Here is a 25,296-nt window from a genome sequence, read left to right as displayed (position 1 = left end):
AACAATATAGGCAACAAAATGCATAGGTTAATTAAATCCAGTCCATTAAAGCCTAGCACAGTATACAAAGCTAAGAATAGTGAGGTAAGTAAAAAAATAGTTTTTTAAGAAGGCAGAAAATAATAAGAGGTTAAAATCAGTCATCTACATTTTGACGGAAGATATGCATTTTCACACACTACACCGGCCTGTAGTGTTCTAGCAGTGTAAGGTTGAGAGTGAGTTTCTTCAGTAGCGGTGTGATGCAGGCCTCTTTGAAAGCAGTGGGAAATGTCCCAGTGGTGAGCAAAGAGTTGATGATGCGGGTCAGACCAGGCACAACTGCTGGAGAGATGGCATGAAGGAGATGGGTGGGGATGGGATCCAGTGGGCAGCTGGTAGGGTGGTTGGAACCAATGACCTTGGAAACATCATCTTCAGACATAGGAGAAAAGGCGGGTGATGGTGGCGTAGAAAATTGGCTGTTGATGGCAGTAGTTTTCTTTACGAAGAACGATGCAAAATCATCAGCCGTTAACTCCGATGAAGGTGTGGGAGCAGGCGGACAGAGGAGAGCAGAGAAGGTTTTTAAGAGTGTGCGAGAGTCAGGAGAGTTGCTGATCTTCGAGTGGTTATAATCAGTTTTTGCAGAGGTGACGTCAACGGAGAAAGTAGAGAGAGAGAGGTCAGTATGGTCTTTTGACTTGTGCCATTTTCTCTCAGCTGACCGGAGGCTGGTGCGATGCTCACGTGGTACATCCGATAAAAAGGGGGCAGACATGGATGCACGGGCTGGTCCAGATGTAAGAGGGCATATGTTGTCCAAGCAGGATGTAAGCGTGGAACACAGAGTTTCTGTGGCACTGTTAGTATTCAAAAGAGAGAGCTCCTCAGAGGGGGGGAGTGCAGACAAGACAGCAGACGAAAAGCAGGAGGGAGGGACCGTAGGTAGCGACGGAAAGTGACCAGCGGTAAGACATCTGCGTTTTCTGGAGCGGTGAGGTCGGGGGTGACAAAGAAGTGATCAGACGTGTGCAGCGGAGTGACCTGAGAGTGATGAGTGGAGCATTTCTCGAATCATCCTTGTCATTTGCAAAACAGTAAGTGCATTTCTGGTTTTGATTGTTTGATTGCAAGAGACGGCACATGATTCACGTTAACGCTTTTACTGTTTGTACAATAATTTATTGACAGACAGTGTCATTGTGATGCAGACAGGAAAAGACAGCACTGCATAGCACAAACAAATGTAGAAATCTGAACATAAGACAATCTCCTTAGGGAAAACTGTACATGCAGTGCAGTGGAATTACAGTGCAGTCTTCCTACACCTCCTGTCTTTTGGGCAACGGATTCTCATCCACATCACAACAAATATCTTCTCTTGTGATACAGCGTGAAAATCATCTTTCAGAGTGTCTAATCCAGCCTCTGCAGGCATCAGCTGTGATGTCATCACACGTTACATCCATGGCAGCCAGAAGGGTCATCTGTGTATGCGGCTGGCGATCATATACTTTTAATCTTCATGCTGAGAAAAATTCCTCAACGTGGTTGAGTAGGGTGAGAGGAACTCCACCAGCATCCTGTTGTGGGCCGCAAACCATTGCCTGATGATGTTGGAGCGATGGCAACTGACATTGTCCCAAACTAACACGTACTTTGGCAGGTCATCTCCAATCTGCCCCCTCTCTTGTTCAGGGATGAGATCCCTGTAGAGAGTGTCAAAAGACTGTTTAGGTGTGAAAAGGGGCCGTCTGCAACACAGTGAAGTTGTCTTGCAGTCCTATGTGGAAAGAATATAGCAATGCAAAACACTAAATTGAGTAAAATAAAATGCCACTGTTTACTTAAAGTATACTTACTGTATATTGTAAAACTAGTGCTTAAATGTCGTGGGGATTATACTATTCTACAGAGACCCATTATAATGCATTTTGATCAACATGACATAAGCAATTGATAATGTAGGAATCTGCACAGAATTTTGTCATAATCATTTGCATGGATGTACCAAAGCATTTGCAACTTGTTCAAAGAAATGAGAAAATGCTTGTTTGATGTGCACACGTGACACAAGGATGTAAGGATTGAACAAGAAGTTTTGAGAATTTCAAATCGGATCAGAGAAATGTACCAAATTGACTTAGAAAAAACTGTATTTAAAGTGGGGGGGGTACTTTTGGGGCAGTTTTGTTTCACCCAAGTGTCCCATTTCCACCCCTCTCAAACTAATGCATGGATGCATATAGCCAGAAACAATTCATTTGATGCATGCAAAGAAGCAACACTGTGTGTCTCAAGAAGCATTTATTCATGATTACGTAGACATGCTAAAATTTCAAGGCCACACACTACACATTACACATTACACATGACATTACACATTTCATTAAATTTACATTTAGTCATTTAGCAGACGTTTTTATCCAAAGCGACTTACAGACGAGGAAACATTGGAAGCAATTATAACAATATAGGCAACAAAATGCATAAGTTAATTAAATCCAGTCCATTAAAGCCTAGCACAGTATACAAAGCTAAGAATAGTGAGGTAAGTAAAAACATAATTTTTTAAGAAGACAGAAAATAATAAGAGGTTAAAATCAGTCATCTACATTTTGACGGAAGATATGCATTTTCACACACTACACCGGCCTGTAGTGTTCTAGCAGTGTAAGGTTGAGAGTGAGTTTCTTCAGTAGCGGTGTGATGCAGGCCTCTTTGAAAGCAGTGGGAAATGTCCCAGTGGTGAGCAAAGAGTTGATGATGCGGGTCAGACCAGGCACAACTGCTGGAGAGATGGCATGGAGGAGATGGGTGGGGATGGGATCCAGTGGGCAGGTGGTAGGGTGGTTGGAACCAATGACCTTGGAAACATCATCTTCAGACATAGGAGAAAAGGCGGGTGATGGTGGCGTAGAAAATTGGCTGTTGATGGCGGTAGTTTTCTTTACGAAGAACGATGCAAAATCATCAGCCGTTAACTCCAATGAAGGTGTGGGAGCAGGCGGACAGAGGAGAGCAGAGAAGGTTTTTAAGAGTGTGCGAGAGTCAGGAGAGTTGCTGATCTTCGAGTGGTTATAATCAGTTTTTGCAGAGGTGACGTCAACGGAGAAAGTAGAGAGACAGAGGTCAGTATGGTCTTTTGACTTGTGCCATTTTCTCTCAGCTGACCGGAGGCTGGTGCGATGCTCACGTGGTACATCCGATAACCAGGGGGCAGACAGGGATGCACGGGCTGGTTCAGATGTAAGAGGGCATATGTTGTCCAAGCAGGATGTAAGCGTGGAACACAGAGTGTCTGTTGCACTGTTTGTATTCAAAAGAGAGAGCTCCTCAGAGGGGGGGAGTGCAGACAAGACAGCAGAGGAAAAGCAGGAGGGAGGAACCGTAGGTAGCGCCTGAAAGTGACCAGCGGTAAGACATCTGCGTTGTCTGGAGCGGTGAGGTCGGGGGTGACAAAGAAGTGATCAGACGTGTGCAGCGGAGTGACCTGAGAGTGATGAGTGGATCATTTCTCGAATCATCCTTGTCATTTGCAAAACAGTAAGTGCATTTCTGGTTTTGATTGTTTGATTGCAAGAGACGGCACATGATTCACGTTAACGCTTTTACTGTTTGTACAATAATTTATTGACAGACAGTGTCATTGTGATGCAGACAGGAAAAGACAGCACTGCATAGCACAAACAAATGTAGAAATCTGAACATAAGACAATCTCCTTAGGGAAAACTGTACATGCAGTGCAGTGGAATTACAGTGCAGTCTTCCTACACCTCCTGACGTTCCTGTCTTTTGGGCAACGGATTCTCATCCACATCACAACAAATATCTTCTCTTGCGACACAGCGTGAAAATCATCTTTCAGAGTGTCTAATCCAGCCTCTGCAGGCATCAGCTGTGATGTCATCACACGTTACATCCATGGCAGCCAGAAGGGTCATCTGTGTATGCGGCTGGCCATCATATACTTTTAATCTTCATGCTGAGAAAAATTCCTCAACGTGGTTGAGTAGGGTGAGAGGAACTCCACCAGCATCCTGTTGTGGGCCGCAAACCGTTGCCTGATGATGTTGGAGCGATGGAAACTGACATTGTCCCAAACTAACACGTACTTTGGCAGGTCATCTCCAATCTGCCCCCTCTCTTGTTCAGGGATGAGATCCCTGTGGAGAGTGTCAAAAGACTGTTTAGGTGTGAAAAGGGGCCGTCTGCAACACAGTGAAGTTGTCTTGCAGTCCTATGTGGAAAGAATATAGCAATGCAAAACACTAAATTGAGTAAAATAAAATGCCACTGTTTACTTAAAGTATACTTACTGTATATTGTAAAACTAGTGCTTAAATGTCGTGGGGATTATACTATTCTACAGAGACCCATTATAATGCATTTTGATCAACATGACATAAGCAATTGATAATGTAGGAATCTGCACAGAATTTTGTCATAATCATTTGCATGGATGTACCAAAGCATTTGCAACTTGTTCAAAGAAATGAGAAAATGCTTGTTTGATGTGCACACGTGACACAAGGATGTAAGGATTGAACAAGAAGTTTTGAGAATTTCAAATCGGATCAGAGAAATGTACCAAATTGACTTAGAAAAAACTGTATTTAAAGTGGGGGGGGTACTTTTGGGGCAGTTTTGTTTCACCCAAGTGTCCCATTTCCACCCCTCTCAAACTAATGCATGGATGCATATAGCCAGAAACAATTCATTTGAAGCATGCAAAGAAGCAACACTGTGTGTCTCAAGAAGCATTTATTCATGATTACGTAGACATGCTAAAATTTCAAGGCCACACACTACACATTACACAAAATTTACATTTAGTCATTTAGCAGACATTTTTATCCAAAGCAACTTACAGACGAGGAAACATTGGAAGCAATTATAACAATATAGGCAACAAAATGCATAAGTTAATTAAATCCAGTCCATTAAAGCCTAGCACAGTATACAAAGCTAAGAATAGTGAGGTAACTAAAAAAAAAAAATTTAAGAAGACAGAAAAGAATTAGAGGTTAAAATCGGTCATCTACATTTTGACGGAAGATATGCATTTTCACACACTACACCGGCCTGTAGTGTTCTAGCAGTGTAAGGTTGAGAGTGGGTTTCTTCAGTAGCGGTGTGATGCAGGTCTCTTTGAACGCAGTGGGAAATGTCCCAGTGGTGAGCAAAGAGTTGATGATGTGGGTCAGACCAGGCACAACTGCTGGAGAGATGGCATGGAGGAGATGGGTGGGGATGGAATCCAGTGGGCAGGTTGTAGGGTGGTTGTAACCAATGACCTTGGAAACATCATTTTCAGACAGAGGAGAAAAGGCGGGTGATGGTGGTGTAGAAATCTGGCTGTTGATGGCGGTATTTTCTTTACGAAGAACGATGCAAAATCATTAGCCGTTAACTCCGATGAAGGTGTGGGAGCAGGCGGACAGAGGAGAGCAGAGAAGGATTTTAAGAGTGTGAGAGTCAGGAGAGTTGCTGATCTTCGAGTGGTTATAATCAGTTTTTGCAGAGGTGACGTCAACGGAGAAAGTAGAGAGAAGAGACTGGTAGAGAGAGAGGTCAGTATGGTCTTTTGACTTGGGCCATTTTCTCTCAGCTGACTGGAGGCTGGTGCGATGCTCACGTGGTACATCCGATAACCAGGGGCCAGACAGGGATGCACGGGCTGGTCCAGATGTAGGAGGGCATAGGTTGTCCAAGCAGGATGTAAGCGTGGAACACAGAGTGTCTGTGGCACTGTTGGTATTCAAAAGAGAGAGCTCCTCAGAGGGGGGGAGTGCAGACAAGACAGCAGAGGAAAAGCAGGAGGGAGGGAATCCTGATGAGATCCCTGTAGAGAGTGACAAAAGACTGTTTAGGTGTGAAAAGGGGCCGTCTGCAACACATTGAAGTTGTCTTGCAATCCTATGTGGAAAGAATTTATAATGCAAAACACTAAATTGAGTAAAATTAAATGCCACTGTTTACTTAAAGTATACTTACTGTATATTGTAAAACTAGTGCTTAAATGTCATGGGGGATTATACTATTCAACAGAGACCTATTATAATGCATTTTGATCAACATGACATAAGCAATTGATAATGTAGGAATCTGCACAGAATTGTGTCATATTCACTTGCATGGATGTACCAAAGCATTTGCAACTTGTTCAAAGAAATGAGAAAATGCTTGTTTGATGTGCACAAGTGACACAAAGATGTAAGGATTGAACAAGAAGTTTTGATAATTTCAAATCGGATCTGAGAAATGTACCAAATTGACTTAGAAAAAACGGTATTTAAAGTGGGTGGGGGTACTTTTGGGGCAGTTTTGTTTCACCCAAGTGTCCCATTTCCACCCCTCTCAAACTGATGCATGGATGCATATAGCCAGAAACAATTTGTTTGATGCATGCAAAGAAGCAACACTGTGTGTCTCAAGAAGCATTTATTCATGATTACGTAGACATGCTAAAATTTCAAGGCCACACACTACACATTACACATGACATTACACATTTCATAAAATTTACATTTAGTCATTTAGCAGACGTTTTTATCCAAAGCGACTTACAGACGAGGAAACATTGGAAGCAATTATAACAATATAGAAAACAAAATGCATAAGTTAATTAAATCCAGTCCATTAAAGCCTAGCACAGTAGACAAAGCTAAGAATAGTGAGGTAAGTAAAAAAAATATTTATTTAAGAAGACAGAAAAGAATTAGAGGTTAAAATCAGTCATCTACATTTTGACAGAAGATATGCATTTTCACACACTACACCTGCCTGTAGTGTTCTAGCAGTGTAAGGTTGAGAGTGGGTGTCTTCAGTAGCGGTGTGTTGCAGGCCTCTTTGAACGCAGTGGGAAATGTCCCAGTGGTGAGCAAAGAGTTGATGATGTGGGTCAGACCAGGCACAACTGCTGGAGAGATGGCATGGAGGAGATGGGTGGGGATGGAATCCAGTGGGCAGGTGGTAGGGTGGTTGGAACCAATGACCTTGGAAATATCATTTTCAGACAGAGGAGAAAAGGCGGGTGATGGTGGTGTAGAAATCTGGCTGTTGATGGCGGTAGTTTTCTTTACGAAGAACGATGCAAAATCATTAGCCGTTAACTCCGATGAAGGTGTGGGAGCAGGCGGACAGAGGAGAGCAGAGAAGGTTTTTAAGAGTGTGTGAGAGTCAGGAGAGAGGTCAGTATGGTCTTTTGACTCGGGCCATTTTCTCTCAGCTGACTGGAGGCTGGTGCGATTCTCACGTGGTACATCCGATAACCAGGGGGCAGACAGGGATGCACGGGCTGGTCCAGATGTAGGAGGGCATAGGTTGTCCAAGCAGGATGTAAGCGTGGAAAACAGAGTGTCTGTGGCACTGTTGGTATTCAAAAGAGAGAGCTCCTCAGAGGGGGGGAGTGCAGACAAGACAGCAGAGGAAAAGCAGGAGGGAGGGAATCCTGATGAGATCCCTGTAGAGAGGGCCAAAAGACTGTTTAGGTGTGAAAACGGGCCGTCTGTAACACATTGAAGTTGTCTTGCAATCCTATGTGGAAAGAATTTAGTAATGCAAAACACTAAATTGAGTAAAAGAAAATGCCACTGTTTACTTAAAGTATACTTACTGTATATTGTAAAACTAGTGCTTAAATGTCATGGGGGATTATACTATTCAACAGAGACCCATTATAATGCATTTTGATCAACATGACATAAGCAATTGATAATGTAGGAATCTGCACAGAATTGTGTCATATTCACTTGCATGGATGTACCAAAGCATTTGCAACTTGTTCAAAGAAATGAGAAAATCTTTGTTTGATGTGCACAAGTGACACAAGGATGTAAGGATTGAACAAGAAGTTTTGATAATTTTAAATCGGATCTGAGAAATGTACCAAATTGACTTAGAAAAAACTGTATTTAAAGTGGGTGGGGGTACTTTTGGGGCAGTTTTGTTTCACCCAAGTGTCCCATTTCCACCCCTCTCAAACTGATGCATGGATGCATATAGCCAGAAACAATTTGTTTGATGCATGCAAAGAAGCAACACTGTGTGTCTCAAGAAGCATTTATTCATGATTACGTAGACATGCTAAAATTTCAAGGCCACACACTACACATTACACATGACATTACACATTTCATAAAATTTACATTTAGTCATTTAGCAGACGTTTTTATCCAAAGCGACTTACAGACGAGGAAACATTGGAAGCAATTATAACAATATAGGCAACAAAATGCATAAGTTAATTAAATCCAGTCCATTAAAGCCTTGCACAGTATACAAAGCTAAGAATAGTGAGGTAAGTAAAAAAATATTTTTTTAAGAAGATAGAAAAGAATTAGAGGTTAAAATCAGTCATCTACATTTTGACAGAAGATATGCATTTTCACACACTACACCTGCCTATAGTGTTTGTGGGGATTTTAATGTGTTTTAGAAGTGCTATTACATTTAATATGCTTCATATGCATTATTACTTTTATTCATTCATATGCTTCCTATGCAGTATTATTTCATATGCATTATCACTTTTATTCATTCATATGCTTCATATGCAGTATTATTCTATATGCATTATTACTTTTAGAAGTGTTTTATTATTCTATTACTTGCGTACGATAACCCTTAACCTCATTTAATGTGTTGGAAGTTAACCATGAAAAGTTAAGGTTTGATATTGTGTACTAGAAAGAGGAAGTGGGGCGTGGGTGTCAAAAGGGGAAGTTGCAGGAGACAGCCGAGGTCTCAGAATGTGTGCATGCAACTGAAACGCCAAAAAAGGAGAAAATGTACACACACACACATATTCCATTGTCTGACCTTTTAAACTATGTTGTTGCTGGGTAGAATTGGGCTGTGTAGGTTGTCATTTAATGTTTTGCAGACATTCTGAGAACGATGGGGTGAGAGCTGATTGGACTAATACCAGGCAACACGTCACCGGTCCACAGAGAAGATAGACGGCGTGAAATAACTATAAATATGATGCGGAACTGTTTTCCGGGGTTGTTTTCTGTAAAGACGCTTTGTCTAAGGCAACCCAACGGCTGTTGTATTTTTGAATCTTCTGATCAATAAACTTCAAGATTTACTTTGACTGGCCTCCCTCCAATTTTGAACACGCAGGGACACATTTAGAATGTCCTACAGATGGTGACCCCGACGTGATTGGAGAAGAGGGGCATTTAGAAGAATTGTAAAAGTCGGGGATTGACCGAGAACTGGGACGAGATAACTTTGAGTCCAACACACGGCCGACAATATAAAAGGTAAGCAGAAAACCTGTTTAAACTAATTTCTGCAAATTGAATATTCCAAATTCATGTGTTGAATTTAAAAGTATATCCGTGTCATTGATTACAAAATAGAAATTGTTGATATTTGTTGATCAGAATAAAAGGATGGTTTTAAACATTTGAAGACGAGGTTAGATTCCTGCGTCACAATAGTTAAGAAGAGAACTATTGTTGGTTTTGAATATTTGAAGACGAGGTTAGATTCCTGCGTCACAATAGTTAAGAAGAGAACTATTGTTGGTTTTGAATATTTGAAGACGAGGTTAGATTCCTACGTCACAATAGTTAAGAAGAGAACTATTGTTGGTTTTGAATATTTGAAGACGAGGTTAGATTCCTGCGTCACAATAGTTAAGAAGAGAACTATTGTTGGTTTTGAACATTTGAAGACGGGGTGAGAGGCCCGCGTCACAATAGTTAAAGATAAAATTATTGTTGGAAAATACTTTTGGGACGCCTACACGTAACCAGTCGTGAGTACGCCAAAAGATAAAATTATTGTTGGAAAATACTTTTGAAACGCCTACACGTAACCAGTCGTGAGTACGCCAAAAGATAAAATTATTGTTGGAAAATACTCTTGGAACGCCTACACGTAACCAGTCGTGAGTACGCCAAAAGATAAAATTATTGTTGGAAAATACTTTTGGAACGCCTACACGTAACCAGTCGTGAGTACGCCAAAAATAAGTAAACTGTATATATTGAAAGTTTATTCTGTACTGAATATTATTTTACAACCAGTATAGTAAAAGATAAGTAAATTGTGTATATTTAGAGTGTATTGTGTATTGAATATTATTTTAAAAGAATAGTGAAAGACAATTACAGTGTATATATTGCTTGTGTATTGTGCAGTGAATATTAGTTTGTAGAATGTCTGAGTTTGAGAGAGAATGTGAGGAATACGGGTGTGTCCCCGGTAATTATACAATGGAGTCAGAAATGTATGGAAGGAATCGGAGAATGTATTAATTAAGATAACAACAAAAATCAGGGAAATGGAGGAAAAAGCGCATGCAAGTTTAAACAGCGGCAGAAAGAGCTAAATGGAGCATTATGTGAAGATTGCGCTTGACAGAATGAGTGTGTGGCTGTGCTTGAGACAGTGTAGGGGAGGTGTGTGTGTGTGTGTGTGCGTGTGCGTGAGACAGAGAGAGAGGGAGAGTGAGAGAGTGCCAGAAAGGGAGCGAAAGACAGGAAACAGCAACATTTAGGCATTTGTGTATGTGTTAATGGGAAACCAATGAGAGTTAGGTGTATGTTTAATGTATAAAGCCAGTGGCTGAATGAAGAGGTAGAATGGGTGTTCTGAGAGCATATATACAGTATACAGAGAGAGAAAGAGTTTTCTTAAACAAACACTTTGACTTCTGCAAAGATTAATTGTATTATATTTTATTATAGTTTGCTCATTCATCATGTGTTATAGGTCATGCAACTCAAAGTTCTCAGTTTAATTGTCAATTATTATTATTATTTTTTTTTTTGGGGTGATTTCCCTGAAATTCTTTAGGTGGAATAAAATTGACCCCAAGGAAAACATCAGAATCAAATTGCTCTGATAATTTTGTATTGGAAAAAGTGAATGTCAAAATCTATTTTTGTTATTACAGACTTTGTTATCCTGGCAAGTCAGAAGGTGAAACAAATGTCCCAGCAGCCACCCCCACATACAGGCCCACCCTATGGTGCTCATCCCTATGAGGGGTACCCATAAGCACTATAACCATACACAAACCTTAACCAATCATGGGGACAAAACAATAGGCAAAGGGCTAATTGAAGAGGGAACGAGGAAGACAGGGAGGCGGGCGGAGCAGGGATCAGTGTTATGCGTGTGGCAGATATGGACACTGGGCAAGACATTGTCCACAACTGGTCACAAGGTCAAGGTCAGCAAAACGGACTACCTGAGGGGGGATGGGGTCCCCAAAGAGGTAGGTCCAGTGGTCGTGGCAGGGGACCACACACCCCAAATAACCCGGGGCAACATCTCTCGTCATTCTCCAACCTACAGGCGCCTATGCACCCTAACATGGGGCCCGGTGAATGGGGCGGAGCAATGTTGAAAGGGCACACAGAGAAAGTTGTGATCAAAGATGGCCTATGACTAAAACCATTACAAGTGAAAGTTTCAGGTCAGTGTCTGTCGCATTAATTCCTGTATTCCTGTAACGCCCAAATCCCTTTATTAGTGAAACATTTACTGATTAAATTATATTTGAGTTAGTATATTGTGTTCAGCAGAAGCCAGATGGGACCAAAGCAAATTGTTACCTTTCAGGTAACACACCTCATGTGGGGAAGAGAGGGACGTAGACATATATTGGGTAGTATTAGACCATAGTGTAGCGCCAAACTATATAATGAATGGTCACTCAACTTAACAAATGGTTCACATGTATTGATTTGGCAAGCGCTTTTTCCTGTATATCCATTGAAGAATGTAAACCCTGTGTGGCATTCACATACCGGGGGTGTCAATATTATTACAACAGACTAACCCAAGGATTTTTATAAGCTGCAGATATGCAGACCTAATGTTATATTTCCAGGTCGCATGATCACCTCACAGGGCTCGACGCTTACTATAACACAAGGCAGGATATTCTGAGTCATCCAAAAACCAACCACGGTGTAAGAAATGTTGCCATTTTTGGGCCTGACAGGATACAGTAGACATTAAATCCAAAATATGTAGCTTTTACAACCCCATTGCGACACCTCATCAAGCCACATGGCATGAAGAATCTCAAGGTTGTGTTAAATTGAACATTTAAAAAAAAAGAACGCACGTTTATATACCTTGAGTCCCATTTGGCCCATGCAGCTAACTTGAACTGCCCAAATTAAAAAATTGTCACAGCACTCATTCAATTATTCACAGACGGTTGTTGCTTGAGAGCAGAAGATGGTAGTTTGAAAGCGGCTTATGCAGTGGTAGAGCAGGAAGGACATGAAATGGTTAAGAGGGATGCAGCAAGGTTAGATGGGAAGCAGTCAGCACAGAGGTCAGAAATGGTAGCAGTGATCAAAGCCTTGCAACATGCTGGTGAACACCGTGTGAACATCTATTCTGACTCTGATTATGTTATCACAGCTGTAAATATTGAAATGCCCTTAAGGCGACGATGTGGCTTTATCACATCGTCTGGTCGACCAATTAAGCATGCGCATGCGGACAGAGACCTTTAGAGGCTCTGATGATCCCTAGGGAGGTGGCAGTAATTAAATGCACTGGCCACTCTAAGATAGAAGGTCCTTTGACTGAAGGTAACAATGCTGAAGATCTGGCAGCAAAAGCAGATGAACCTTAATTTAAAACTAAAATTGGCTAAAATCTGTGCACAGACCAAATTGACATGGCTTGCAGCTCTTCCGTTGGCTTTAATGCCTGTACGTTCGTCTGTCAACAGAATCACTGGCTTTACACCTTTTGAATTGCTTACAGGTCGCTCATTTCCAGGACCATCGACGCCGCTGAAGCCAGAAGCCTGTGTACCAATTTCACACTGTGTTTATTATGACAAACTGACTGCTATGATTAAACATTTCTCCCAGCAGGCTCCAGTTGACATTGCCGAAGGGCCCATTCCGGCCCCGTCAGAGTGGGTTCGCCTAAAGAAGTTTCGCAGGAAGTGGAATGAGCCACGCTGGACTGAACCCCTGAAAGTCACAGCAAGGACGTCACATTGTGTTCGCCTATTGGGGAAAGGCGACACCTGGTATCATTTGTCATCCTGTGTTAATTGTGATCCACCAAACAGGTCGTTGGCTGAAACTGCGGTGGACCTGAGGATTCAGGTCCAAGAGAGGGAGGGTAACAGCGAAGCAGAACCAACCACAGGGCCATTACAAATTCTGTGTAAAAAAGGTGACATTTTTTCAAGCCCACAGGGTGAACCTCTAGCACATTGTGTAAGTGAGGATTGTGCATACGGAGCAGGTATTGCAGTGACATTTAAAAACAGGTACGGAGTGGAGAAAGTGAAGCAGCAAAACAAAAGAACAGGTGATTGTGCACTTACTCACGAGGAAGACGGTAGAACTATTTTCCACTTAGTCACTAAAGCAAAATGCACGGACAAACCAACCTATGACAATCTCACAAAAAGCTTAACACAGATGAGAAATTGGTGTGTCGAACATAAGGTGAAGAGTGTGTCCGTACCCCGGCTGGGGTGTGGATTGGACAAACTAGATTTTCAAAGAGTCCAGAACATACTGAAACAGGTGTTCGAAGGAGTACAGATAGTGATAACTATATACTCATTATAATCAAGGGGTACGAATATTTTAATCATTTTATACAATTATTTTTCATATTCATTATTGCTGTTGTGATTTTCATATTCTCATTCATATTTTAATCATTTTTTTTACAATCATTTTTCATATTCATTATTGCTGTTGTGATTTTTATATTCTCATATTCATTAACGTATAACCACTTATTCCTTACAGTCAAGTATATTTTGTGTGATTTTAACCATATATATATATATTTTCTTAATCGCATATTGTCATTAAGTATACTGTGTGTTTAACCATTTCAATATTCAAGAGTGTTTTATTGTTCCTTTAAAGTCCAAGAGAGGGTAACTAGATGAGGCTGTGGGAAAATGGGAAGTGTGCGGGAGTACTCCTTGTCATCACCATCATCATAGTAGGAATAATTTTTAGCCTAACTGAGGGTCAGGAAAGCAACAACACCACCTCGAAACCGAGACACAAAAGAGCCAGAGCCGATATGAGGTTACCATGTGAACAACTCGTACTTAACTATGTTTGGGGCAAGACCACATCATTTACTTTCGACCTATGCGCTGTCATAAATTGTGGGGGAAAAAATAGTTCATGGAGAGGGTACGAGGTATATGTATGTATGGACGGGAATATGGACAGTGTTTGTAAGGCGTACAAGTCTAGGCAAACCCATAGGGGTGAATGGTGTCCGTCATGGAATAGTGTAATAGCATATACCGGTGGTTGGGCCCCGAAAGAACCCAGTCTTTGGACCCGTACCTCGGCAAAATTTGATTTTAAAATGCAAAGAGATTACAGTGCAAGCCAAAATCCACTCACCCTTTCAATATCCACCAGAACGGGATCAGTAAATTATACAGGGGAATTTTTCCTTATAATGGGGGTGCACAGCCCAGGAACAGATAAAAAAGCAGTAATAAAATTTGTTGTGAAGAACTCACATGAGGAAGAAAGAAATGAGACTGTAGCTGAGCTATTATCGGAACAACAAAAGAATGGAGTGGTAGAAATAGATTACACCATGTTAAAACCAGAAGATATGATAGAAAGAGCCACAGGGTATGGAGAAAATAATTTGTGGCTGGAATGGATAATTACCACAGCCAGAGAACAGAGAATAGATGATTGTGTAGGATGTGCTAATGCAAGACCCCATTTATATACTGAACCAGCACCGTTGTACCAAAACGATAAATGGGGGTATGAGTGTATGCTGGCACTGACAAGAATGGCCAGTCCAAAAAATTGTAGTACACTAGCAGCAATATTCCCACCAATAACCAACCGTTCAAAGACAGGTCCATTTACACCACAGAAAGCAAATTATACATGTTATGATATTTCACGTCAAATACCAACCATCAACCTGGGGAGATAAACAAGGAGTGGTGTGATCAGATAATAGTAGATAATGGGACAAAAATAGGAACCTGGGCTAGAGCTGGATTGTATTATTATTGTGGCGATCGAAGATTGTTTACTAGGATACCCGAGGGAGGAAAGGGAGTGTGTGCTATGGTAAGATTGGGAGCCCCGATAACCCTGATAGGTGACAGAGCAGTCAGAACGGAAACCATGAATTCAGCAACTTTGGCTAGAAGACGTAGGAGACACATCCTCAAAAAGAGAGCGACAGATTCAATTATTGATTTATCATTGAATAGTCCAACGTATATCGACGCGATTGGAATTCCACGAGGAGTGCCAAATGAATATAAACTAGCAAACCAAGTGGCAGCAGGTTTTGAGAATATACCAATAATAGCTGCTATTTTTCCAGTCACCCCAAACAAGAATGTAGATAGGATTAATTATGTGCATTATAATGTGATGAGATTAGCAAATATGACAAGGGATGCCGTTGATGGTTTAGCAGAGCAACTAGCGCCAACTTCCCTGATGGCCATCCAGAACCGTATGGCTCTGGACATGCTGCTGGCAGAGAAGGGAGGCGTGTGTTTTATGTTTGGTGATCTTTGTTGTACTTACATCCCTAATAATACCGCTCCAGACGGATCAGTGACCAGGGCATTGGAAGGATTGAAAACTTTGTCTATAGAAATGAAAGAACACTCTGGAGTTGACAGTCCGATTGGGGACTGGCTAGACAAGGCACTGGGTAAATGGAAATCACTAATGATGTCAATTGTTGTATCAATAGCTGTGCTCGTGGGAATTTTGGTAACCTGTGGATGTTGTTGTATTCCCTGTATCAGATCATTATGTAATCGATTAATCGTAGCGGCTATAGAAAAAAAAGATCTCGCTCCTCCCCCTTACAGTATGCCATTGCTGTCTGGCGACCAATTAATAGACGACGATGAGGGTGATGACAACGATGAATGCAATTATGTGTGACCTTTTTTTTTTTTAAAAGGTCAAGAGAGGGACTGTGGGGATTTTAATGTGTTTTAGAAGTGCTATTACATTTAATATGCTTCATATGCATTATTACTTTTATTCATTCATATGCTTCCTATGCAGTATTATTTCATATGCATTATCACTTTTATTCATTCATATGCTTCATATGCAGTATTATTCTATATGCATTATTACTTTTAGAAGTGTTTTATTATTCTATTACTTGCGTACGATAACCCTTAACCTCATTTAATGTGTTGGAAGTTAACCATGAAAAGTTAAGGTTTGATATTGTGTACTAGAAAGAGGAAGTGGGGCGTGGGTGTCAAAAGGGGAAGTTGCAGGAGACAGCCGAGGTCTCAGAATGTGTGCATGCAACTGAAACGCCAAAAAAGGAGAAAATGTACACACACACACATATTCCATTGTCTGACCTTTTAAACTATGTTGTTGCTGGGTAGAATTGGGCTGTGTAGGTTGTCATTTAATGTTTTGCAGACATTCTGAGAACGATGGGTGAGAGCTGATTGGACTAATACCAGGCAACACGTCACCGGTCCACAGAGAAGATAGACGGCGTGAAATAACTATAAATATGATGCGGAACTGTTTTCCGGGGTTGTTTTCTGTAAAGACGCTTTGTCTAAGGCAACCCAACGGCTGTTGTATTTTTGAATCTTCTGATCAATAAACTTCAAGATTTACTTTGACTGGCCTCCCTCCAATTTTGAACACGCAGGGACACATTTAGAATGTCCTACATGTTCTTGCAGTGTAAGGTTGAGAGTGGGTTTCTTCAGTACCGGTGTGATGCAGGCCTCTTTGAACGCAGTGGGAAATGTCCCAGTGGTGAGCAAAGAGTTGATGATGTGGGTCAGACCAGGCACAACTGCTGGAGAGATGGCATGGAGGAGATGGGTGGGGATGGAATCCAGTGGGTAGGTGGTAGGGTGGTTGGAACCAATGACCTTGGAAACATCATTTTCAGACAGAGGAGAAAAGGCGGGTGATGGTGGTGTAGAAATCTGGCTGTTGATGGCGGTAGTTTTCTTTACGAAGAACGATGCAAAATCATCAGCCGTTAACTCCGATGAAGGTGTGGGAGCAGGCGGACAGAGGAGAGCAGAGAAGGTTTTTAAGAGTGTGTGAGAGTCAGGAGAGAGGTCAGTATGGTCTTTTGACTTGGGCCATTTTCTCTCAGCTGACTGGAGGCTGGTGCGATGCTCACGTGGTACATCCGATAACCAGGGGGCAGACAGGGATGCACGGGCTGGTCCAGATGTAGGAGGGCATAGGTTGTCCAAGCAGGATGTAAGCGTGGAACACAGAGTGTCTGTGGCACTGTTGGTATTCAAAAGAGAGAGCTCCTCAGAGGGGGGGAGTGCAGACAAGACAGCAGAGGAAAAGCAGGAGGGAGGGAATCCTGATGAGATCCCGGTAGAGAGTGCCAAAAGACTGTTTAGGTGTGAAAAGGGGCCGTCTGCAACACATTGAAGTTGTCTTGCAATCCTATGTGGAAAGAATTTAGTAATGCAAAACACTAAATTGAGTAAAATAAAATGCCACTGTTTACTTAAAGTATACTTACTGTATATTGTAAAACTAGTGCTTAAATGTCATGGGGGATTATACTATTCAACAGAGACCCATTATAATACATTTTGATCAACATGACATAAGCAATTGATAATGTAGGAATCTGCACAGAATTGTGTCATATTCACTTGCATGGATGTACCAAAGCATTTGCAACTTGTTCAAAGAAATGAGAAAATGCTTGTTTGATGTGCACAAGTGACACAAGGATGTAAGGATTGAACAAGAAGTTTTGATAATTTCAAATCGGTTCTGAGAAATGTACCAAATTGACTTAGAAAAAACTGTATTTAAAGTGGGTGGGGGTACTTTTGGGGCAGTTTTGTTTCACCAAATGTCCCATTTCCACCCCTCTCAAACTGATGCATGGATGCATATAGCCAGAAACAATTTGTTTGATGCATGCAAAGAAGCAACACTGTGTGTCTCAAGAAGCATTTATTCATGATTACGTAGACATGCTAAAATTTCAAGGCCACACACTACACATTACACATGACATTACACATTTCATAAAATTTACATTTAGTCATTTAGCAGACGTTTTTATCCAAAGCGACTTACAGACGAGGAAACATTGGAAGCAATTATAACAATATAGGCAACAAAATGCATAAGTTAATTAAATCCAGTCCATTAAAGCCTTGCACAGTATACAAAGCTAAGAATAGTGAGGTAAGTAAAAAAACATTTTTTTAAGAAGATAGAAAAGAATTAGAGGTTAAAATCAGTCATCTACATTTTGACAGAAGATATGCATTTTCACACACTACACCTGCCTGTAGTGTTCTAGCAGTGTAAGGTTGAGAGTGGGTTTCTTCAGTAGCGGTGTGATGCAGGCCTCTTTGAACGCAGTGGGAAATGTCCCAGTGGTGAGCAAAGAGTTGATGATGTGGGTCAGACCAGGCACAACTTCTGGAGAGATGGCATGGAGGAGATGGGTGGGGATGGAATCCAGTGGGTAGGTGGTAGGGTGGTTGGAACCAATGACCTTGGAAACATCATTTTCAGACAGAGGAGAAAAGGCGGGTGATGGTGGTGTAGAAATCTGGCTGTTGATGGCGGTAGTTTTCTTTACGAAGAACGATGCAAAATCATCAGCCGTTAACTCCGATGAAGGTGTGGGAGCAGGCGGACAGAGGAGAGCAGAGAAGGTTTTTAAGAGTGTGTGAGAGTCAGGAGAGAGGTCAGTATGGTCTTTTGACTTGGGCCATTTTCTCTCAGCTGACTGGAGGCTGGTGCGATGCTCACGTGGTACATCCGATAACCAGGGGGCAGACAGGGATGCACGGGCTGGTCCAGATGTAGGAGGGCATAGGTTGTCCAAGCAGGATGTAAGCGTGGAACACAGAGTGTCTGTGGCACTGTTGGTATTCAAAAGAGAGAGCTCCTCGGAGGGGGGGAGTGCAGACAAGACAGCAGAGGAAAAGCAGGAGGGAGGGAATCCTGATGAGATCCCTGTAGAGAGTGCCAAAAGACTGTTTAGGTGTGAAAAGGGGCCGTCTGCAACACATTGAAGTTGTCTTGCAATCCTTTGTGGAAAGAATTTAGTAATGCAAAACACTAAATTGAGAAAAAATAAAATGCCACTGTTTACTTAAAGTATACTTACTGTATATTGTAAAACTAGTGCTTAAATGTCATGGGGGATTATACTATTCAACAGAGACCCATTATAATGCATTTTGATCAACATGACATAAGCAATTGATAATGTAGGAATCTGCACAGAATTGTGTCATATTCACTTGCATGGATGTACCAAAGCATTTGCAACTTGTTCAAAGAAATGAGAAAATGCTTGTTTGATGTGCACAAGTGACACAAGGATGTAAGTATTGAACAAGAAGTTTTGATAATTTCAAATAATCGGATCTGAGAAATGTACCAAATTGGCATAGAAAAAACTGTATTTAAAGTGGTTGGAGGTACTTTTGGGGCAGTTCTGTTTCACCCAAGTGTCCCTCTCAAACTGATTCATGGATGCATATAGCCAGAAACAATTTGTTTGATGCATGCAAAGAAGCAACACTGTGTGTCTCAAGAAGCATTTATTCATGATTACGTAGACATGCTAAAATTTCAAGGCCACACACTACACATTACACATGACATTACACATTTCATAAAATTTACATTTAGTCATTTAGCAGACGTTTTATCCAAAGCGACATACAGACGTTCTACCAGAAAGACTCGTGAAACATAGAACGATATATGATATTTATTATGTTACAATATATTTGTATTGTATAGTAGTTTGGGCGTATGCCCCGTCCGATGAAGGAATCATGGCAAAATGATTCTGGAGTTCCTGCCTGAAGATAAGGCAGGAGCGGAGCCTACCCCCGTACTGAGGACGGGGCCAGACCTGGTGGTGGTGGTGGAGGGGAGGATGGGGGTTTGCACTCGTGCGTTAGTTTCTGTGAACGAAAGAGAAGGTAAGTACAATCCTTTTATACTACTTGCTGAGGGATTATAGGCTAACTGGTAATTGATTATGACGTGAGGAGTCTTCCTGGTAGAACTTGCGCAAAGCTTGCATTTCTACCAGAAAGACTCGTGAAACATAGAACGATATATGATATTTATTATGTAACAATATATTTGTATTGTATAGTAGTTTGGGCGTAGGCCCCGTCCGATGAAGGAATCATGGCAAAATGATTCTGGAGTTCCTGCCTGAAGATAAGGCAGGAGCGGAGCCTACCCCAAAGAAGAAGTAATTGGAAATAAACCCACCGGATAAGGAATCTCACTGGAGTTCCTAAAGGAGAGAGTAAGCAAGGGTCAGACATGTTTGGACATACGTGAGGTTGCATTGTACGTGACTTCTTCTGAAGATAGCATAAATGGTATTATAAAGGATATAGTTAAATATCAATGTTTTAACTGAAACCTCCAAAAGCACATAAGAGGCTTGCGAAGCATAGGATTTACAGGAGCCTGCACAGGCTGAACGCTTGCTGAGCAAAATAAAAACATATACATAAATAACAACGGGGCCTGCACGGTCCGATATGAGACTCGCACGAGCCCATGAATATGTTCCTGGAGCCTGCACAGGCTGCGAGGGCTTGCAAAAGCACAGAAAGAAATAATAAAATAAACGACATATATATAAATAACGACAGGCCAGCACTGGCTAATATGAGACTCGCACGAGCCATGAATATGTTCCTGGAGCCTGCATGGCTACGAGGGCTTGCAGAAGCGCAGAAAGAAATAATAAAATAAACAACATATATATAAATAACGACAAGCCAGCACTGGCTAATATGAGACTCGCACGAGCCATGAATATGTTCCTGGAACCTGCACGGCTACGAGGGCTTGCAAAAGCACAGAAAGAAATAATAAAATAAACGACATATATATAAATAACGACAAGCCAGCACTGGCTAATATGAGACTCGCACGAGCCCATGAATGTGTTCCTGGAGCCTGCACAGGCTACGAGGGCTTGCAAAAGCACAGAAAGAAATAATAAAATAACCATCATATATATAAATAACCCCGGGCTAATATGCGGCTTGCACAAGCCGATGAATGTATCCCTGAAGCCTTACTTGCTCGAGCCAACAGATTTCACCAGAAGATAACGAGCTGAATGAGGCTTTCAGAAGCCATGCTATATATACCTATACTTATGCCACCACCACCAGTATGTACAATAAAGTACCTTAAGCTTGCAGAGAACGCTTGCTGAGCATCCAGGATAGTTTTTGAATCCGGTCTTATATAGGATTCAAATGCCATAGATGACCATCTGCCCAGGATTTTGATCGCAGAGGTCGGAATCCCGCAAGCTGCTGCCGATGTTGCCGCTCCAATCCTGAATGATTGCCAGGTGTAGAGATGGGAAAACTTGCCGCAACTCCCCACCGCTGCGGCAAGATGAATCCTGAACCACTCTTTTGTCATGGGAAAGCCGTTTGATAGCTCGAAAAGGGGGGAAAGCTTATGGTGACTGGGGCGAGTTTTGAGGTATTTAATCATAGAAGCATAAGGGCAATAATCATTATTGGAACGCAAAATTTTTATTGTAGAGCCTGCGCGTGCCGTGTCAGTTTTTGAATGTTTAAGAAAAATAGTAAAGTGGTTTGGATAAAATTTTATATCTGAAAATGTCAGATCTCTGGATGGGTCGAAACTCCGGGAGTCGTTAGTAAATTCCCCTGGGCGCATAAAGCCATGGAAGGCAGTTAAGAATACCGCTTCTAAGAGAATGTTAGTATATGCTGAGAATAGCCCTTGGCGCAACGAGTAAACCAGTTCTTTTAAAATGGGGAGAGTAATGGGAAGGCGTTTATCCATTGTTTTCTTTGTATCTTTAGAGATACCTTTCAGAAGTAACCGTATGGATGGCGTGGAAAATAAACTTGGATAACCGGGATCATGCATTCTGGCATGGAATTGGATACCCGCCAGTAATCTGCGTATGGTGGATATTTTAAGGTTGCGGAATTGATACTGATGCACCAAAAAGGCAAAGACGGTAGAAACTAAAATTGGAAAAAGGTTAATGTGAAAGGCTAGACAAAAAACTGTGAACGAGGACCAGGCGGAATGATAGGCTTTAAAAGTGGAGGATGTGACACCTTTAGAAATGAAGTAGCTAGCTGATTTTAGCAATTTGTAATATGGATCTAATCTTGAAGGATTCTGGACGGTTTCGGGCATGGTGTTGGATCCTGGTTGGCCGTTGGGCAGAAGCGTCTGAAGGTCTGAAAGCGAAAGCGAGAGAGAGCGTCAGCAATTTCATTAGAGTACCCCGGAATATGTTCGGCTTTGATCGTAAAGCTATGCATGATCGATTGCCAAATAATTCTTCTCATAATTGACATAATGGCTAAACAGGGCGATCTACCTTTATTAATAATTGCGACTGCTGCTTCGTTATCGCAAAACATAATGATGTGTTTGCGCGACCAAGCTGAACCCCATAGGATGCAAGCTACCGCTATCGGATAGAGCTCGTAGAGAGCGGACGAGGCTGAATTTTGAGCCTGAACAAACTGGTCAGGCCACCTCTCCGCAAACCACTGATCTTGGAAGAATGCTCCGAAACCTACTGAAGGGGCAGCGTCGGTGAAAAGTTTGAGAGCGACGGAAGACTCGGGAGTATCATTATAAAAAAAAGATATACCATTCCAGCTGTTAAGCAGGTGGGACCAGAATTTTAGATCTGAGAGGCACCTTTCATCGAGGTGCACGATGTCGCTTAGGTTGGGTACAGAATGGGCGCGATCTAACAACCGAGATATGAAAGCCCTACCTTGCGGGATAATGCTCATGGCAAAATTGAGGTGGCCAAGCAATGAAAGCATTTCCCGTTTTGTAACGACGCGTGAGTCTATAAAAGAACCCATAACAGAACGAATTCTGGAAAGTTTATCCATAGGAAGAGAAGCTTGCATTTTGACAGTATCCAGCCGGATACCGAGGAACTCGAGAGCGGTTGCCGGCCCGAGAGTCTTCTCTTCTGATAGAGGAACTCCCACATCGCTGAAAATGTGTTTGAGTGTATCTAGGATGGGGGTTTCGCGTGATGGAAAATCGACCAGCAGAAAATCATTGAGTAGATGCAGAACGAATGGAATCTTGCAGACGTTAAGCAGGATCCAACACAATGCCTCTGATAGGTTGTTAAATATGTGTGGGCTGCTTCTGCAGCCGAAAGTTAGTCTAACTGCGAAATAAAACTTGGATTGCCATTTAACACCAAAGAGAGCCCACTCGGCGGGGTGAATAGGAATAATTTTAAAAGCGTCTCTGATGTCAGCTTTAGCTAGCCATGCACCCTGCCCAGCCAGTTTAATTAGTGGGATAGCGTTGTCCACTGAAGCATAATACAGCGAAAAAGGCTCTAGGGGAATGCATTCATTAACGCTTGCTGTAGTATTAGAATGTGGCGAAGACATGTCAAAAATCAGCCGCTTTTTCCCCGAAAATTTCCTAGTAGCCACGCCGAGCGAATTAACTCTAAAGGGAGAAAAAGGAGGAGAACTGAAAGGCCCGATAACATAACCTTTATTAACTTCCTTCCCTAATAAGTCAGAAACCATTTTTGGTTCAGCTAAAGCCGACTGTAGGTTTTTTGCCACATAAGAAAAAGACAGGGGGGATAAGACGCCTACCCTAAACCCTTGGACCAGCCCGGTAATCAAATAATCTACAAATAATGGATCGGGATGGGATGACAAGTACCCTGATAACATTTGAGTATTAATTGGGGTAGAAGGGTGATTTTTTAGAATTTCTTTCTGAACCGGGACTTTCCTTGAGCAGCGGGTCTGAATCTCCGTGGGCAGACATATTTCGGATTGGGCTCTTTGCAAAAACTGCAAACATGTGAAAATAAACATTTAGAAAATGTACAAACAGATTAGTTGAAATTATAACAGATCCTAGAATTGTCCAGGTTATGGGTTGAACGCCCTCTATTGACATAGGATGGGCTTACTGGATAAGCACCATGGACAGCAGCGGGACTTTGACTCGCGAGAGTTTTAGGGCAGAGCGAGGCAGTGTGACCTTGAGAGCTGCAAACTACACATGACAAGGTTTTCTGGCCGCCAAAGTGGCGGACGAGTAGTTCTGTGTCGATGATGGACCAGTCCAGCCGAGAATTAAACACAGAGATGAATGAAGCGGATTTAGCCGAAAAGGATCTATGATATTCATAGAAAAGGGTGCCTCCGTATCTCTGGTAAAAGTCCGTCATCATGGCCAAATAAGTGTCCAATTCTTCGCGACGCTCTGGAAAGTTTTGGCAGAGGATGTCTCTATAAACTCCAAAAGCGCTTACAAACTCGGGAAATGATAGATTCCGTTGCAGCCTAGCGTCAGAAGTTCTGAGGAAAACCGCCATGTCACCACAATCCACCATTTGCCGTTCAGACGCCGGCAGAGGCATCAGTAAGGAGGCTAAATTTACATCCTTACCTTCTATGATGCTAGCACGCATTTGATGCGAAACTGAAGCCGCAGCCGGTGGAACAAATCGTCTCCCGAAGTTTTGGGCGGCCTCTGCCGTAGACAAATTAAACTTAGTTGCGCTCAGAGCTGGCTCCACAAAGGTTGAAGGCTGGATAGTTGGTAGAGCTATCGCTTGTGGGGATGTTGTGGAAGGTTTGGACCTTTTATTTGATTTTGGAGAGGATTTGGCTGTGCGTTTCCTGCCGGCTTGCTTGGCTGGAACTGATGGCGTCATGGGGCTTACCGGGACATCCGTGGCTATGACGGCGGGATTACCCAGAGCATTAGAAGCCAGTAATATAAGATCCTCCCTCTCCAGATCTTTATCCGCTGGAATGCCTTGCTGCTCAAAAATGGACAATATCTTCTCCGAGGGCCACTGGGACCACGGGGAATCCCGGTTCTGTATACGTGAACTGCGCCGCACGTTTGCGGGAGAAGTAGGAGGTGGATCGTCGTCGGAATCAGTAAATTCGCAATCGACTAAAGATTTTTCCGCCATATTCGGTTGCTAACTTACGCAATGAGAGTTTTCACGCGTGCGTTAATTTCTGTGAACGAAAGAGAAGGTAAGTACAATCCTTTTATACTTCGTGCTAAGGGATGATAGGCTGACTGGTAATTGATTATGACGTGAGGAGTCTTCCTGGTAGAACTTGCGCAAAGCTTGCATTAATGCAAAACACTAAATTGAGTAAAATAAAATTCCACTGTTTACTTAAAGTACACTTACTGTATATTGTAAAACTAGTGCTTAAATGTCATGGGGGATTATACTATTCAACAGAGACCCATTATAATGCA

The sequence above is a fragment of the Barbatula barbatula genome (genome assembly GCF_947034865.1).
Source record: "Barbatula barbatula genome assembly, chromosome: 3".
Classification (NCBI taxonomy): Eukaryota; Metazoa; Chordata; class Actinopteri; order Cypriniformes; family Nemacheilidae; genus Barbatula; species Barbatula barbatula.
The sequence above is the reverse complement of the archived record's forward strand: the minus strand, read 5'-3'. Positions refer to the sequence as shown.